This window comes from Strongylocentrotus purpuratus, unplaced genomic scaffold (assembly GCF_000002235.5).
Source record: "Strongylocentrotus purpuratus isolate Spur 01 unplaced genomic scaffold, Spur_5.0 spur5_scaffold_9, whole genome shotgun sequence".
In the NCBI taxonomy this organism is placed as follows: domain Eukaryota; kingdom Metazoa; phylum Echinodermata; class Echinoidea; order Camarodonta; family Strongylocentrotidae; genus Strongylocentrotus; species Strongylocentrotus purpuratus.
The window spans coordinates 33,091,149-33,108,914 of NW_022145615.1; the positions used below are offsets into that span (position 1 = coordinate 33,091,149).

At 39.0% G+C, this 17,766-nt stretch overlaps 2 long non-coding RNA genes across 2 annotated transcripts; one reads left to right on the forward strand and one right to left on the reverse strand.

The window, feature by feature from the left end:
- Nucleotides 1-2,799: 2,799 nt before the first annotated feature.
- LOC115920604 lies at nucleotides 2,800-6,263 on the forward strand. The gene is made up of 2 exons (XR_004062423.1): nucleotides 2,800-2,904; nucleotides 5,386-6,263. It is a non-coding gene; the product is annotated as an uncharacterized LOC115920604 (long non-coding RNA).
- A 3,502-nt stretch (nucleotides 6,264-9,765) lies between these two features.
- Nucleotides 9,766-17,528, reverse strand: LOC115920603. The gene is made up of 4 exons (XR_004062422.1): nucleotides 17,421-17,528; nucleotides 13,315-13,421; nucleotides 10,402-10,473; nucleotides 9,766-10,112 (listed from the first exon to the last, which is right to left on the reverse strand). It is a non-coding gene; the product is annotated as an uncharacterized LOC115920603 (long non-coding RNA).
- Between the last annotated feature and the right edge of the window lie 238 nt (nucleotides 17,529-17,766).

Genomic DNA, 17,766 nt, shown 5'->3' on the forward strand with positions numbered 1-17,766 from the left:
ATTTCGTGCCCCTCCCCCCCCCCCGGTAAGAATTTCCGGGATCCGCCACTGATGCCCATACCCCTTGAGCTTCGGGGGCTCTGTCCCTTGACCCCGCCGGTGCTTTGCCAGCTTTGTCAGCCCCCCCCCCCCCCCAAAAAAAAAAAAAAAAAAAAAAAAAAAAAAAAAGCCCGTTTTTGCTCGTTACGCCACTGCCAGGGAACATGTACCTACATACATGACATCCACCAGGGAACATGCACCTACAAACACGACATCCACCAGGGAACATGTACCTACATACATGACATTCACCAGGGAACATGTACCTACATACATGACATCCACCAGGGAACATGTACCTACGTACACGACACCTCACATGCAATGAGGCCTCACCTCCCTGCATTCACACAATACAACTCGCGATATTATCTCTATATTTGGTATAGAGCACATCAATTTACTTTTTTTGAAAACTTAGAAACTTCTCTCTCCTTCTCCCACTAGATTTTAATCCGATTCTACATAAACCATGTATCTATATCTCTGATTACATAATATGATTACATTTTATTTAAGGAGGATAGTCTATACATGTCTGTTGGTATTTGATGAAAATGTCTCGTGAATAAGGCGCGATGTTCGATGGGCAAGGAACACTAACCATGCAGGACGGGAAAGAACCCTTTTGGAATCGATCAAGTACACGAAAAGTATTTTGTTCTCATCATAACAACGCGCCAGAATTTTATTTAACTAAAATGGGTTACAATACGTATGGTGCTGGGATTTACGTTCGAAGTCAAATACCAGTAAAGAATGAATTAATACACAAAGATTTATGTTTGTAGTATATATCCTACTACAAATACATTGTTTTCTTGTTTTTTTAAACACCGATGATTTGTTACAGTAAACCTACCGCCTGTTGTTGATAATGTGCCATCGTATATTTGATCATGAGGTTCTTATATACGCAAAACAGTGAGATATAGATATTGCCATCCAAGGAGTGTGAGTGCATGGGGAAGTTTTCTATATACCCGTTCTTTAAATGTCTACCTAATTTTAACCCTAATCTCGACCTTATCAGTGGTGGATGGGGTGGGGGGAGCAAACCTAATAATATATCTTTCAAACACTACTGAAATAAAGTACAACCGTTTACTGTTGTGTTCCCCAAGCAAATGTTTTGAGAACTGTTTTATTTATTTTGTAATACATATTGATAACTGGTTTGTACAGATTTCGATGTTGATTGATGTTAATGTTACGTAATATTAGATTTGAGGCAATTTTGTCAAAAACTGGACCAGCCATTGAATAAAAGTCCATCCTAAACCTTAAATAAACCTTATTGAAAGATTAATCAATAACCTATTTCCTTGCCTTTAATCAAACCCTAATATTAACACTTAACCCTAACCGAACACCCCATATTTTCTGCTCGTGCAATAATTATTGACGATAATCATGTGCCATGAACATTCTCTCCGGTGACGATACATGTCAAATCTAATATATTTTGACGGGTAACAACCATTTTTCCAGCATGACATTGTTGCACACAGGCAGATGATACATTTAGCAAGATGGTGATATCCAATCGAAACCCCTCTCTAACACAAGTCGATACAACGCTAAATTCTAAAGAAGAGGCCAAAAGTTCGGGTATTCATAAAGCCATGTGTATGTTGATCATAAACTAAGCATTACTTTTCTAAGCGTATTTGAATGGAATGGGACCAAAGTACGTCCATTCAAACATTGGGGACTTTTAGATTATGCACGACGAGAACGTGGACTGCCCTTTTAAGGCAAAGTGACGTCACTGCCAGTGCCTTAAAAGGACGTCACATTGCCTTAAAAGGGCAGTCCACATTCTCGTCGTGCAGAATCTAAAAGTCCCTAATAGCTGTCTGAAGCCATATCTGACTGCTTCTTTTGTATCCCAGTCTGAAGATTGAGGTTTTGTTATAGGTACTGAAAACCACAATCAGAGCAGGAACAGGGAACCTTGTTGGAAAATTCATACAAAATGCTAACAAAACAAAAAATTGTCTGCGCAACCGAAATTGTGTATTGCATAAATTCTAAAAAAGAGGCCAAAAGTTCGGGTATTCATAAAGCCATGTGAATGTTGATCATAAACTAAGCATAACTTTTCTGAGCGTATTTTAATGGAATGGGACCAAAGTACGTCCATTCAAACATTAGCTGTCTGAAGCCATACCTGACTGCCTCTTTTCTATCCCAGTCTGAAGATTGAGGTTTTGTTATATAGGTACTGAAAGCAGGAACAGGGAACCTTGTTCGAAAATTCATACAAAATGCTAAAATTACCGAGCAACTGTTTTGTAAAGATATACAAATATAAAAATGCTGGCTTGTTTCTTTGTTTGATTGCTTTTATTGTGAGAAGAAATACAACATGGATACATTGTTTGCCATTTTCTCAACATTTATTCCACTGGGGATAGAATTTCCCCCTTTCAAACCGTCCAACAATTAATGTCACAATCAAATAACAGAAATGCAATGAAATTAAAAAGGGGCGATATCTATGGTGGCTCTGAAGGGACATCGCGAATCGACTAAATCGTGAACTTTTCACGATAAAGTTCACGATATCGTGAATTTTATCGCCAATTTTTCACGACGAAATTCACGAAATTCACGATATCGTCAATTTCGTCGTGAAAAATTGGCGATAAAATTCACGATATCGTGAACTTTATCGTGAAAAGTTCACGATAAAGTTCACGATAAAATTCACGATTTCGTATATTTTATCGTGAACTTTATCCTAAACTTTTTTCTCCTGGCTTGGGCGCTTCGTAAACAAAACCAGCCCTAGCTTGATTGAATGAAGACGATTAAATATTATGACGAGACGTTTTTACGATGATTTCTGTGAAAATGGTAGGTTTAACTTCATTATGCTCTATTTGTATTTTATCTTTGACAAGATAGGGATGAAAGTAATTGCACAGCGGAAAAATTACCCGGTATGCAATTAATTAATGGTCTAACAGTTAGAGATGCACTGTTTTTTCCCATAGGCCTACATTCATTTCCATGTTGTAATAGACTATTGAGTAATGTAATTGATCTAGATCTAGGCCTACTTTTATTAGTAGGCCTACGTACTAGCACACTCAATTTCTCAAACTGAGTCAACAAAGACTGACAGAGTCGATGTAGAACTAATACTAATAAGTAATAGGTAGCAGCGGCTAGCAGAATATAATAGTAGCATTCTAGTGCACTAGTAGACCGAATTTTCTGTCTCTTTCGTTCGTTAGCCTCTAGTCTTAAGTCTTATTAGGGTAGGGTCGGCTCCCTCTCATATTGGGGTAGGGTCGGCTCTCGGGTCGGCTCTCACTTTAGAGAGAGCCGACCCTACCCCAATAAGAGGCTAACGAACGAGAGAGACAGAAAATTCGGTCTAGTGCACTAGCTAGCTGCATGCAGCTGATGCAGATGCAGACCTACATGTACATGTAGACTATATAGGCTCCAGTGATTATTGCATTGGCAGACATTTTATTTTTAATATTTTTTTCAATGCTTGCAACAACATGAATTATTAATTAAGCTAGGGCCTAGCCTAGGTCATTCCAGTAAAGCATAGGAATTCCAGACAACTCGCCACAAAGACAACCCGCCCCAAGACAACCCGCCACAATACCCTGGACATCTCGCCACAATGGACAACTCGCCACAGGCGAGTTGTCCAGGGTGGGGTGCCTTTTCGGACAACTCGCCACACTTTTTTCCCCTCATGATTTCTAGATTTAAAATCCCTCATCTTAGATGAAATTGTCATTTTTCATGATTTTCGTGCTTTTATAAACACAGTCATTACAAAGAATAAAGAATAAAGCTGATTTCCCTTGCAACAATAATATATTTTTGACAAACCGAAGGCGTACGATCGCCATATCATTGGGATAACTTGGTATTTAGATCTCGAGGTCTATAGCAGCTGCATCTTTCTGTCTCAGAAATTGTTTAATGGTAGGATACTGGAAGCACTGGTGTACTGATGAGGGGGGGGGGGGGGGGGGGGGGGGGGAGGTTATTTGACCTGCGAAATAAAATTGAAATGTGATCTATTTCTAGATTTTCTGGGTTAGTTTCGTCAGAGGCGGCATTCTTCATGGGGGGGGGGGCGGGGGGGACACTGTGCCCTCACTTTTTCAGGTTCCCCTAAAGGGCCCCTTTATCCTTTGTACATGTCCTTTTTCTCTTCTGATAATTTTTAATGGTAGGAATTCATGAAAGGGTACTGGAAGCACTGGCGTCCTGATGGGGGAGGGGGCAGTTGACCCGCGAAATAAAATTGAAATATGGTTTATTTCTAGATTTTCTAGGTTAGTTTCGCACAGTCCAAAATAGATTCTTGTTGCGGGTCTTGTTGCAAGCGCAAGGAAAATCATCTTTATTCTTTAGAACAGCTCTCAAAATACTCACAATTTCCATGTTTCCTGTCATGACAGTGTTTATAAAAGAATAATGAACAAATAAAATGACAATTTCATCTAAGATCATGAAGATGAGGGATTTTAGATCTAGAAATCATGAGGGGAAAAAAGTCTGGCGAGTTGTCCGAAAAGGCACCCCACCATGGACAACTCGCCTGTGGCGAGTTATCCAGGGTATTGTGGCGAGATGTCCAGGGTATTGTGGCGGGTTGTCTTGGGGCGGGTTGTCTTTGTGGCGAGTTGTCTGGACCCCAAGCATAGTAGCACTAGTAGACCTCTATAGCGCTGCATACGTGCTGAGAGGGCAATCGATTGCACACAATTACACACTCGTGGACACAATGAGTACGAAGTGGCTGATATGATCGGCAAGTTTGACAGTAGACTCGCGATTTTAATTTTCAAAGAATTTTTTCTAACATCGGTTAGTTGAAAAGACTATTTTACTGCTATATAGGTGTCATCAATTGTCACTAAAGTACCAATTTATTTTGAGTGATCTCAGTTGAGTTTTGTACAGTGTTGTTTAAAATGTTGAGAATCAATAGAGGTAATACAAAAAAGTACACTAATGCTGCTATGTGTGGCCTAGGTCGGATATTGTTTCCAGAGTGATGGTACTGCAACTGCAGAGCAGGGTTTGAAAGATATTTATTTAAAAATAAACCAAAAATTGTACATGGCCAGGCCCATGCATGCAGACACGGACTGTTAACCGTGGTAACACTAACAATATGTAAAACTGTATCGGAGCTTGGAGATAATTGATAATTTATGACACTGATGCAGTGATAGATCCAAACTTCTGGAGCAAAATCAAACTTGTCTTCAATCCTGAAAATCTCTCTGCCAAATAATTGTCTAAATTCTGTTTCTCTGTGTAATCAAAAATGTATTCTTTATGTTATTATTGCAGGAACTACTGACTACAAGCATGAAATAGATGTGACGCAATTGGATTTAATTGATCAACAGTACTGTTTGGCAATGGGAGAAAGTGGTAACGGGAGGACCTTTGCTTATTTGTTCCTCCTCGATTTGGCACCATTCAGTATCCAGTGATATTTCTTTTGTATTGTGTTGTTTCGGCAATATATCAATAAAGCAACAGTTTGACTGACTTGCCTGCATCATCACTTTTGTGCTGAAAACCTTATTTTGGTTGTTTGAAAGTCGCCATTTTCCTTTTTTATCCTCAACATTGACCTTCCGTGTCTTCATTCATCATCAGAACTCTACCTTTGACATCGACCATTCGTTTCTTTGTTCATAATCATCATGATAACTTTACTTTCGCCATCATCGACATCGTTTCTTTGTATGAAGACCACGCCATCTTTCTGTTTAACAGTATACAAACCCCAGTTTGTATATTTACACCGTCGATTTCCGTTCTTTGTTTGAAGATCAGGATTTACGCTTACCTTCCACATCGTCAGAAACTTTGCTATTCTTTTCCACATCGTCTCTTCTTGTTTCTTCGACATCGTCAGAAACTTCGGTCTTCTTTTCCACATCGTCAAATCTTGTTTCTTCGAGATCATCAAAAACTCTACCTTTGTCGTCATCAACAGAATAGACCCTAATTGTTTCTTTGACATCGTCGGTTCATCATCATTGACAATAACATCAACGCATTCGACAAGTTTGATGATAATGTAGTGTAATTTGAAAAGCGGCAGTCTTTCGCTTTATAAATAGACTACCTTAATTGTTAACATGTGACTGTTATTGGAATATTTCCTGGCTAGATTTTAGCACGGATTTGAATAAACGCTCATGGTTTAAATGATATATCTTGTGTCCACTATTTTGTATTATAGCTGTCTGGTCTCTCGTGAATCACAGTAGAGAGAAAAGGAAGAATTAAATTAGGAATTAATTGGGATGTTGACCAAGTTACGATCATCGATCATGATCATTCAACTCCTAATCCAGTTCTTGCCAAAACTCTATATGCAGCAACATCTTTTCAAAAAGCCACAAACATGCTCTGAAGCACTCATTTTTTATGGTAATTTGATCCAATTATTTGATTGTGTTTGTTACAAGGACACGTCTGTATAATTTCTGAACGTATTTTACACCGTATCAAAGATTGCAGTAACTTCTTCCTTTACAATATACTGCTCTAAGGATAAGCCATGTTGGGAGGGCCACAGCCTTCTGAAGTCTTAATAAATGCATATTCCACATTCTTACTCTTTTTCTTCCTGTTTCTTGATCCCCTCCTTTTCTTTCTTTCTTCTCTTTTCTCCCTTTTTATTCTCTTTCTGTCTATTTTTCTTCTTCTCTTTCTTCTTCTGCCCCCTTTTCCTCTCTCATTCTTATTTCTTCTTCTCCTTCTGCTTCCTATCATTCCTCTTGGTCATGTTTCTTGTTATGCTTAATTCATCATTCATACTTGTTCTACAGCTTTTGTATGAATGTAGAGTTCAGATAAAATCAATTTGTTTTCTCTCTCTATAATGTAATTTACACATATCAGTCACATATATTTGTTTCTAAATTCTATTTATTAATTTTGAATGCATTGTCTGTTTGGAGCCACAGTGGCATTGATCTGTATTACTTTGACATGGAGTCAGGGCCCTTGTGACCCCAAACAGACGATATGTTAAACGTGTCCGTTAATATTTGTCTACATTATGCATCACAAATTCCATTAGGAATAATATGAAGTATTAGCCCTGCATTGTTAATAATAAAACATGACCTGGGCTTCTTCTCTTTTCTACTTGTAGTATCTATACAAGTGTATGTACTATAATCATGTTTGTTAATAAAGTGATATTGAAACAAAAACTGCTGCAAAATTTAAGAAACTGAAATTGGGGTTTTCTGCCTACAACAATAAACTCAAATAGGGCATTCTGTCATCAATATTCATCTTCAAACATATTTGTTTTAAAAAATATTTGCAGAAGTGTGTGTTAATTTTTGCCACAAAACTTGGGCTGCTAACACTTTACATTTCTTGAAACCTCTCAAAAACTGATTACACTTGAAACATGTAGTGTTTGTTGACACATGAAGTAATAACCAACACCAAACATGATTATGGTAACATTTGTTAGGTTATTTTAATATAAACTGTATAAACAAGTATGAACATAGGAAAATAGATCTGTAGTTGATACACACAGCTTTTGTAATAGATTTTCAAGAACATTTAAAAATGTGCTTAAAAATGCCCATCTTTTTAGTGTGGAAGACAAAACAGAAGTACATTTAATAACATAATTGGCGGTAATGCTTATTTGCAGGGGTGGCGATTTCTTTTCATGACCGGGGGGGACGAAATGCGAAGGACGGGGGAGCAGTGGCGTATATTGAACAAAAACGTTGGGGGGGGGAGAAAACAAATCTGCATCCCCACTCTAACATTGTACATGCAGGCCTCGCGGAACGTTTTTCATAGAGGGGGAGGCTAAAGTATTTTATTAGGTAGAGCAAAGCGAGCATAGCAAGTGGAGCGTAAATTGGCATGTGGTCCAGGGGCGTAGGCCCGTGAAGCTCATGGGTTTTAGGCATTTAATAACGGTCAGATGAGCATCCAGGGGCTCGTCGTAGAGCCCCTGGTGGGGTCCAGGGGGCAGAGCCATGCCATTTCAGCAACATTTGTAAATCACTGGTATCGAGTTAGAAATAAATCAAGTTTGAATTTTATCACGGGGGCAATTGCCCCCAAGCCCCCCCCCCCTCATCATTACGCCAAGGCGAGGGAGCAAAGAGAACGAGAGGGGTAGAGGTTACGGAAGTGACTATCACCTCACAGGTTTTTGAAGTTTTGTTGTATTAACAAATTACATACTTTAATTAGCAAAAGAATAGTATAAAAACAAGCAATATACCTGTTTCACACTTCACTTTTCGAGAATATTTACTGTACACTTCGAAGAATATTATGCGGGGGAGCGTAGCTCCAGAGCGAGAAGATTTTTGCATTTTTATTTGTCTAAACGCTGCACTCTAGGGCCCTCCAGAGCCTAAAAGTTTGTTACAGTCTTTAGTCAGTATTTGCCTTTTTTTCTCACTTTTTCAATTTTTCAGGGGGGGATGATCCCCCCCCCCTAAAAAAAATTGAGGGGGGGACGGGATCGCCGCCCCTGCTTATTTGAGAATGGAAAATTGCAAACATATGAGTATCTTATATGGCATCAAATGACCATTTGCTTCAGCAATGTGAGAGCCGAACAATTGCTAAACAATTTACATGTATAAATAGTGGAGAGAAAACTTTGGAATGAACGCAAGTATTTTTTCCCCTTGAACCATAATTGCGTATCAATATCATTTCAATACCTTTATTACAACATACACATGTATAACAAGAGATCAATGGACCTTGTGTTTAACAGAGCCTGTAAAATTAGTGGCCACATCAATTATTACTATACTATATTACTATATTATCACTTGTGCCCTTGGGTACCTACATCGAAAATGTACCACAGATGATTATTTCTTTAATATACCCCCCCCCCCATGCATAAACATCTGGCAACACTACGTACAAGAGACCTAAAAGTAATAATTTTCCACAATTGAGACCCTTAGGGGAGCACTGCCCCCGAGTCCTCATGAGGGGCAAGGTAATCAATACAAATTCAGATCCCCTCTCAAAATGTCAAATTTTATTGAGTGCCAGCATTAAGTTTTAGAGTCAAAGTAAAGAAATTGCTATATACATGTATGGACATTTTCGGGGGTTCCGTTGAGGGGCAAGGTACCTCAACAACCTATCATTTCTCATGAATAATCCCTGCCAAATTTGATTAAATTTTGTTGTACTGATGTATTTTTTCAAAGAAAAATTGAACAATTAACCTTAATGCTTCCTGCTGTAATATGTGCCGGAGGTATAAAAGTAAAGTTAATCTTTACTAAAGACCCCCCCCCAAAAAAAAAAAATATATATATATACAAAATTAAAAAATAAAAAAAAATCCTCATATTAAAGGTACTATGTCCCTTTTGCAGCCAACCTCAAATTCTGTAGAACTTTGCAGGAATTATGAATATGTCATGTATGTCCTATCTGTAAAATGTAAACGTTAGCAGTGTCCTAATATTCAAATTATGCAAGGAAACCCGTTTACTTGCTAGACTTCACTGTCAGACACTATTGAGTGTCTGACTGGCTTTTTTTTCTTCTCTGGTAATAACATACATGAAATGAGCTGTAAAGGGTACATTAACATTTGTCTACATCAATAACCCACTTCTTGTGACGGCCAAAATTAAACTGATTGAATCTTTGCGCAGCATAAAACAGATGACCATTCGGTACAATGGTCTGAACATCAAGACTGTTACTTATTGGCCCATTTGAAGACTTTTTCAAGCCCAACTTTCTTTAGGGCAATTCTAAATTATTATTATCTTTCAAATGTCATGGAATTTAACCTTTTCATTTGTTTTGGCCTGCAAATGGGACATCAATCATGAGTGTCCCATTTGATATTGGACTGCATAAACACTCCGAGCAGCTTGATGACATTGCAGTGTTGGACAGTGTGATCAGCAAGGATAAGGCGAGAGGGCATCGGACAAATAGCTCGGGCAATGTCATGCTCAGATGATTCTGGGCAGTGGCGTCGAAGTCTGAGGATTCTACAAATGCGCTTCACCTGCCGAACACTATAAAGGGAAAGATAAATATATCACAGTTTAAACCCTAAATACAATTAAATATATACTATAATAATATTAGGAGGCCCCAACAGTTGATTTAAAATTATGCAATAGCATTATCAGATATTTTATGAGCATGCCATTCAAAGCAATGATACATGAAGGTGGGTTTTATGTTATTAAGAAATGTTCCAGGTTTTTGAAAGATTTATATTTCGGGTTAGGTACATCCATGAATAAAATTATAACAAATACAAAAACATCACGTATACAAAAATTGTTTCATAGTTCATACCTCTCTTCCTGATGCCATCTCGATAATGCTCCATGAATACCCTGCTACCGTAAGAGGCAATCTGGTAAAGTACTGTGCATTATAGAATTTGTGAAATCAAGGAGCAAAACTATTTTTTTTAAACTTAGAAAAGCATCCACATATACACTAAATAACTGTTTTCACATCTATTATATCAAGAGGTTAGCTTTGGAATACTAGTTACTCATGTGTTAAGATCCTACCAATGGTTTACACATAAAGTGAAGTATTGCAGAACACTTTTGGGGTTGAAATCAAATGAATTGCACATTTACAATGACTTGAAAATATGTATGACTTAAAATTTTTCAAAGGTCATACATTTAGGTCTGTGACATTGTTCCTGATTAAAAGAACATTAAGACTCGTAAGCATACCAATATACCAGTACAGTTCTCTTGATGCCAATATTATAGAAGTGGTAACCTTGCTTGATTCATAATGCGGAATGAGGATCGCTATTCATAATACGGGAAGAAGGTTGCTATTCATAATACGGGAAGAGGGTCGCTATTCATAATACGGAATGAGGGTCGTTATTCATAAAAATTAAATAAGCAAACAAAATAATAACAAGGGGAATTTTGAAAAGGGGACACCCCCACTCCCATGGCTGTGGCATAGCGATGGGGGGGGGGGAATGATACATGGCCTTGAATATTTGTCGAAAACATTTATTGAAAACAAACATTTTTGAAGAAATAAAGAAAAAAGGCGTGCTACAATAATGTACATCACCCCTACCCCCAATCAGTCCGACCACGCTGCGCCATTCGGCCCACCCTCCCTGCAGCATTCCCTTAGGACAAGTACATATTACCAACAATTTTCGTCAAGGGGATAGACAAAAAATATCCGCACCACCCCACTCTTACATGCAGGCCCCGCTGAACGTTTCTAAAGTAGGTGAGGGGGGGGGGGTAGGTACAAATTAGGTAGAGCATTGCATAAATTAGCGTGGGGTCTTGGGGGAAGCCCCTGCGGGGGTCAAGGGGTGGAGCCCCTAGAAGCTCAGGAGTTTTATACATTAAATTACCATCGATGAGCATATTTTTATACCCTATTTGTGACACTGACGGGTCACGAATTGGCGTGGGGTCCAGGGGCGGAGCCCCCAGAAGCTCAGGGGTTTTGGGCAATAAATTACGGTCAGATTAGCATCTTTTGATACCTTATTTGTGACATTGACAGGACACAAATTAGGTTAGCTCCAGGGGGCAGAGCCCCTGAAGCTCAGGGGCTTTGGGCAATAATTACAGTCAGATGAGCATATTTGTATACCTTATTATTTTGTGACAAAGGCAGGTCACTATTCTTTCTTTCTTTCTTCATGAATTTGCCATTTTCCAACAAACGCATAAAAAAGTATAATTTACTAAACATTGAGGGAAAAATCTCTGATAATTATGTCATTTCAGCAGCATTTGTAAATCACCGGTATCGAATTAGAAATAAACCGAGCCCCCCCCCCCCCCCCCCCGATCTACACCTTATTGGCGGGAAAAATTGTAACTGTTCTCCCCTTCTTTTTTTCTTCCTCTTTTTTGTTCCCTTTTAGCTCTCCTATTTCCCTTTCCCTTCCTTCCCCCCGTTTTGGGGGTGGGGGAAGGGGTGGAGGCAAGGGCTTTTTGCAACTCTTCTTTCTTTCTCTTTCTCCCCTCTTTCCCTTCTTTTCCTTCTCTCTCTTTCTTTCTTTTTTTTTGGGGGGGGGGGGGCAAGGCCCGCTGGCCCCCCCTGGATCAGCGCCTGGTTATATTAATTAAAATGAATAGCGACCCTCTTATTGTATTATGAATAGCCACCCTCTTCTCGTATTATGAATAGCGACCCCCTTCTCGTATTATGAATAGCCACCCTCTTCTCGTATTATAGCGACCCCCTTCTTCGATTATGAATAGCGGTTCTTACATGTATGAATAATGACCCTAATGAATAAAGACCCTTTTCTCAAATTATGAATAGTGGTCCTTACGAAAGCGGTCCTTATGAATAGCGGTCCTTATGAATAATGACCCTCTTCTAGTATTTTGAATAGCGACCCTCATTCCGCATCATGAATAGCCACCCTCTTCTCACATTATGAAAAGCAACCCTCCTATTCGATTATGAATAGCGGTTCTTACATGTATGAATAATGACCCTAATGAATAATGACCCTTTTCTCAAATTATGAATAGTGGTCCTTATGAATAGCGGGCCTTATGAAAGAGGTCCTAATGAATAGCGGTCCTTATGAATAGTAAGCAGATCTCATTTTAACAGACCTTTAGATGAGCATACATGTGGTATGTACACTGCATTTCAACTTTTAAACAAAAAGGGTAACTGCCCAATTCTCCATTGACAATTCTAACAGGTCTTAAAAATAAAGTAGTCCTTTTTATATTTAAACTGGTGTCTATTGGACATTTCTAGTTCATACCTTTACAAATAAAAGTATTTCTTGTGCAAGCTTCATTTAAGGTTCTTGTTAACATTGTTCAGATGATAGAAAATGGTGATAAGGTAGTGACTTCAATGCTTGATATACATTTAAAGATAATCTGAAAGTTTGAGTGAAAACAGGCTATCATTAATGATCAAAATTTGAAAAAATGATCTGCTTAATTCCGGAATTCTCCCAACTATATTATCATATGTATCAACTAGGTTTTTAGCAAGGACAATTTAAAAAAAAGTATTACCAGTCGTTCGACTGTAGTAACACTCCTTCATAAAGAAAACAACATCTTAGGCCAGCCCCCAGGGGTTGTTAAAGAGAAGGGAATGCGAGGGATATGAAGGGAAACAACATCAGTGTCTGTAACAGCAGCTTAGCAATCTATAACCCGTCATTATCTAAGATAATTTTTATTTTGTTATCATTTCAACGCATACACTTAATAAGGATACATTCAGCTTAGTTCCCATCATCCTGAGCTGGTTTGTATGGAGTGTTGATACATGGCAGTTGTACTACAAGTTGTAGGGCTTGCTTGCATGAATGCCAACCAGGTAATCTGTTGAATGAATAATAAAAGAAACATATGCAAACAAAATCTAGTGATAAACTTTGCACATTATAAAAGAAAAAGAAAAACATCATAACACTTTTTTTTTACTACAAGAGATGAATTTTTGTAAGATAATCACACTGTGATTGGATTACCCTTTAGCGTTTACGGTTAGACTTCATGCATCGTAGGACTCTACGAGTTCGCTGCCCATCGACTAAAAAGTTATGAGTCTTATGTTTTTATCAAGTTTATGACAGAGATATAACCGTGTCAGAGGCGTCATAAATACATACGGTAGTACTTAGTCAGGATGTTGTCCTTAATCTTGGCAAAGAGGTCTTCTTGAAACATGTAGCGGACAAGTAGCTTACTAAAGCTGATTTGGTCAAGAAGTTAGACTTATGACGGTTTCGAGAAACGGGCCCCTGGCCTGGGTGCTAGCCGTAATTCGCTAAATAGACTAGTGAATACCTAATAGTAATATAGATCTAACTTAAAGTGACTCGGTAACATTGCCTCAGATTCTGAAACAAAATCATGGATTTAGCTCATGCTGCAATCATAATTTTAAACCTTTAGCTTAGCCTCTGTTAGGTCAGTCAGGAATCCCGTGACTTTTACAAGCCAATCGTCTGTCTGATTATCAAGTTATTTATGATTGGAAATCGAAATCAAACTTTGCGTTTTTCTAACGGTTTTTATAAACTAGGGCCTAAGCCTAGTCTATTCAGGAAAATAAGTATGGTAAAACCGGTCACTCAAAGATTATTACTTTTTTGAGCCACTTCATGATCATTTTGAAGCGAAATTTGTTTAGGGCTTCAATATTCAGTAGGGAAGCTGGTACAAGAATAAGGATCATCTGCATTTTCGCAGACGTTTCCAATTTCCAATCCGCGCGTTGGTGATGCGAAAAACGGATTCCGCAATGTTTTTATTGATGCATTTTACATTGACTTAAGTTTGTACAGAGACTTTCACATTAGGGGCGATAAATCCTCGAGAAGACGGACAACCCATAAAAGAAGATGGCGCTTGTTTAGAAACCTATCCAAAATTTGACCCGTAACTCTGGCAAAACATACCCAAAATGAAGTAAATATTCATTAAATGTCCAAATAAAAATCATGAATTAAAAGTTGTTATGTTTATTACCTGTTTCGTGTCAATTTTCTTGTTATTTTTGGAGTATTTTTCGGAAAAACGATGATATCAGTATACCTACACTTTTTCACGGCAAACCGCTGCACAATACAAGTGCAAACCGATGGTGGGTTGCGGGCGGATGCGCGCCTGTGTGAAGTTATGTCTTGGATCCTCATTACGGTAGATAACTTCACACAGTCGTGCACCCGCCCGCAACTCACCATCGATATGCACTTGTATTGTGCAGCGGTTTGCCGTGAAACCTGAGAAAAAGTTTATAGTAATATCATTGTTTTTCCGAAAAGTACTCCAAAAATAACAAAAAAACTGACACGAAACAGGTAATAAACATACCGGTAATGACTTTTAACTCATGATCTTATTTGGACATTTAATGAATATTTACCTCATTTTGGGTACCGGTATGTTATAGTAGGCAGTGGCGTAATGAGCAAAAACGTTTGGGGGGGCTGACAAAAAAAAAAATCTGAATCACCCCACTCTAACATGCAGGCCCCGCTGAATTACGTTTCTCAAAGTGGGGTCTAGAGGCAAAGCCCCGGTGGGGTTCAAGGGGCAAAGCCCCTGAAGCTCATGGGGTATGGGCATCAGTGGCGGATCCAGGAATTTCTTACCGGGGGGGAGGGGGGGCACAAAATGGCATGGGGTGAAATATATGTAAAACGATGAAGTAACAGAACGAGGCTTTAACGGCGAGGGAGCGGAGCGACCAAGCAGGGGGTGGGTCTGGGAGGGGGTCCTGGCCTCCTCCCAGAGTAAGAAGCATTTGCAATTTTAGAACCAAATTAGACGCATTTTCAGGCACTTCCTGGAGTAATATGACGTAAAATTGCTTTCTCCTACCCCTTCCAAGAGTAGGGATCTTTTGCAATTTGAGAACCACATTTGGCGCATTAATGTCCATCGGCACTTCATGGAGAAAAAAGAGGCCCTCTGATTAGTTAGAAGTTAGAGAAAAGTGATCTGTCACGTCGTGAGAAGTTGTATAAATGATGCTTTGATGCCGCACAATGCACAAATACGGTGGTCGGTACTTCACCAGTAGTACTTGCAAAAATTATCTCGAGTGTATAAACTGTGTCGTTATCAGGGGCGTTGCTAGATTTTTTTCAGTGGGGGAGGGGGGGGGGAGGGTGTAGAGGCCGCCGATTACCGACAAAACGAGCCACCAATATTATTACCGACAAATATAAAAATGTCAATGTCCAAATGTCTACAAATTTTACCCTTTAAACCCGGGGCCAGGAACTAAGTTATTTTTCAGTTTTCCCCTCCCGCGCGAAGCGCGGAAGCTTTTACACTTCATTAAATTATTAGAGAAAGAAGACGATCCGTTGTACTGTTCTCAACTCTTAAAGCTTGTTTCACCCCTCCCGCGCAAAGCGCGGAAGCTATGACATTAAATTTAATTATTAGAGAAAGAAGACAATTCATTGTACCGGTCCCGACTCTTAATCCTTGTCTGAATTCAGTTCCCCCCCCCCCCTCCCGTGCTAAGCGCGGAAGCTTAGACGTTTAATACATTATTACTCTTAATCCTTGTCTGAAATCATTTTTGTGTTTCATTAATTATTAGAGAAAGATTAAGACGATTCGTTATACCGTTCTCTACTCTTAATCTTGTCTGAATTCAATTCCCCCCACTGCATGGGCCCCTTAAGGGTATATGTGCAGTGTTACATGGTGTAAGTATTGAACGCTCGTTCGCAAATCTGTGCATGCTCAGCCCGAGTGGTGGGTAGCATGTTATCTCCCGACAGTACCGTGCTTTGCACAGTAGCTTCTGGAAAGGAATTAGTGTTACTGTTGGTGGCCACTATCAGGACCTTAGTGACTATAAACAACATACATGCTCTTCCTGGCTATTTGGGAATGGGTCAGTTTGCAAGAAATAATGGAGAAACTATAGCATTTTGTTGAAAATCATATGATATCACGAACATTTATACATTACTTGTGAAAATAAGTCATGGTTCAATTTTATTTGAGGGGGGCTGGCGCCCCCCCAAGCCCCCCCCCCCCCCCACCAGTACGCCGGAGTTACAGCTCAAATTTTAGATACGTTTCTGAACAAGCGCCAAGGAGACTGGGGTTATTTTCTTACAAGGAATCTGTTTTTTTGCATGCCCTGATGCCCGCGCTGGGAACCTGAAACCCGCAGAGTGCCGATGAAAAAAAGACGTTCGCGAACGCAATTTGTCCGTTTTTACGACTCTAGGATATCCTTGTTTATGCAGACGATCCTCATTCTCTGACCAGCGCCCCTAATCATGTCATAAAATAATGATATTTATTACACTGTATCACAGACATAGTAATATTATAAATAACACATAGATCTAGGGGTAGGGCCATGCATGATTGCATCTCAGAGTGAGAATTAACATTGTTAAACGATCCCTTGGATTTATCTATAATCATGATCATGATTTGTAGATCTAGCTGAGCTCTGGTGCTTGCCTAGATCTAGATCTAACTTTTCATTGAATTGAATCAGCTCAGCTCAGCTCAGCTCAGTTTGCGTCTAGTCGACGAGTACGAGTGTGCTATTGCAATGGACTCTATCAGTCTTTGTTGACTCAGTTTGATAAATTGAGTGTGCTAGTTCGTAGGCCTACTAATAAAAGTAGGCCTAGATCTAGATCAATTACATTACTCAATAGGGCCTAGATATTACAACATGGAAATGAATGTATGGGAATTAAAAACAGTGCATCTCTAACGTTAGACAATTGCATACCGGGTAATTTTTCCGCTGTGCAATTACTTTTATCCCTATCTTGTCAAAGATAAAATACAAATAGACTCTAGAGCATAATATGAAGTTAAACCTACCATTTTCACAGAAATCATCGTAAAAACGTCTCGTCATAATATTTAATCGTCTTCAAATTCATGTCAATCAAGCTAGGGCTGGTTTTATTTACGAAGCGCCCAAGCCAGGAGAAAAAAGTTTAAGATAAAGTTCACGATAAAATATACGAAATCGTGAATTTTATCGTGAACTTTATCGCATATTTTTCACGAAGAAATTGACGATATCGTGTTATCGTGAACTTTATCGTGAACTTTTCACGAAGAAATTGACGATTTCGTGAATTTCTTCGTGAAAAATATGCGATAAAATTGACGATATCGTGAATTTTATCGCATATTTTTCACGATTTAGTCTTTTCGCGAT